Source organism: Cynara cardunculus (genome assembly GCF_001531365.2).
Source record: "Cynara cardunculus var. scolymus isolate 2C chromosome LG 17, CcrdV1, whole genome shotgun sequence".
In the NCBI taxonomy this organism is placed as follows: domain Eukaryota; kingdom Viridiplantae; phylum Streptophyta; class Magnoliopsida; order Asterales; family Asteraceae; genus Cynara; species Cynara cardunculus.
In genome coordinates, this window is record NC_037544.1 from 6,664,094 (window position 1) to 6,665,774 (window position 1,681).

The window sequence follows — 1,681 nt, forward strand, 5'->3', positions numbered from 1 at the left end:
GGGGGAGGGGGGGGGGAAGGTATCGTGTCATAGAGGGTGTGGATGGATGAAGTTGCGAAACGATAATAATTTAGGGGGGTTTCATGTGATGAAGGAAAGAGAAGGATTCAAAATTCTATTATTTGGATTGCAAGATGGGTGTAGGGTCTCTTGGCCTTTACTTTTGGGTAACCCCAGCTCATTTGGTCTCTCTTTAAGTACCCTTTGTTTGTATAATGTTGAAGCCCTATCATAAATGGTGAAACACTACCATTAAAGCTTATTAATACACTATGATATGCATTATTGATCAAAGTAAAGATTTATAATGATAACCACAAGGGTGGTGTCTGATTGATTTGAGTTTGGCTCTAARGGTCAAAAATACCAGGAGGTCCCAGATTCAAATCCAATGAGGAATAAAAATTCTCTTGTGGCCATGGAGGTTCAAATGCGATGACTCTGACTATCTGCAAAGCTAGTGGTCGTCCTGGAATTAGTCGGCTCACATAGCGGGTTGGACATCCAGGTTAATCAAAAAAAAAAAGATTCATAATGATTTCAATCCTTACAAGTCTGGTTCAAATGATTCCGGTTTTGACTGGGTTGGATTTGTTTTTTTTTTTCTGAAGTTAAATATTGCTTCCATGGAAGCAAGTTCGCACATTAGGACCTTCACAAATCTGTTTTTGACCAGGCTTGATTGTTCCTTGACCAGTTCGGTCCTTGTTCGAACAATCAAGCGAATTCTGTTATGCTTTCAGATCAAGGGAATACTTCAATTGTCATAAACATATCAACTGGAAAAAAAAGATATTCTACTGATTATGATCTTGAAATATATAGGATGTACATAAAACAGTTATTCTATCTGTAAAGGTAAAGACTGTTTATTTTGTGTTTCATATATACGCAGTTAAAGTATCTACAACATATTCTCTAAAGTGAATGACCAATTATCAGAATCTACAAAAATAATTACATTCATTTACTACAGTATTTCTCCATTTTAGATAATACAATATTAATTATATTGTTAAAATATTCAATACAAATTAAATAATATTATTTTCATATCTTAAACATTTAATTTCAATAAATCTTATTAATTGAAATAATAAATAATTACTAATCAATTTTAAAAAGTTCTCCAAATTTGATAATCAGTTCAAACAGACATCCAAACACCCCTAATAATTCCAATAAGGTCGTGGCTAGGTTATGTTGGACCCAAGAGGGTCTTCCAAATCTTTGACTTAAGGCTACGTTTGGTACACAAGACAAGGATCATTGTTTCTTATTTGATATTACTTTTATATGAAACAAACAGGAATATAGTGTAACAAAATGTTATATACATGTTTCATACTGACCCCATGGAAAAGTAGAACAAACTTATATTTTACCATTATACCCTTAAAATAAAACTCAATTCCCTTCTAAACCATCCAATACACCTATATTTTTACATTTTATTCATTCTTTAAATTTTATTTATCGTATTTTATTCCCTTTAAACTTTCACTTTCATGCCCTCAAACTAGCTAATAAGTTAAATAATGGTAAATAATCCAATTGTTAGGTAGAAAAGCTAGTTGGAGCACAATCCAACAATTCTTACAAAGTCTTTCAACAGGTGTGAGCTTAACAACCCTCGTGTTGGCTAAAGTCTGAGTTAGCCGATAAAGTAATCATGGCTGAT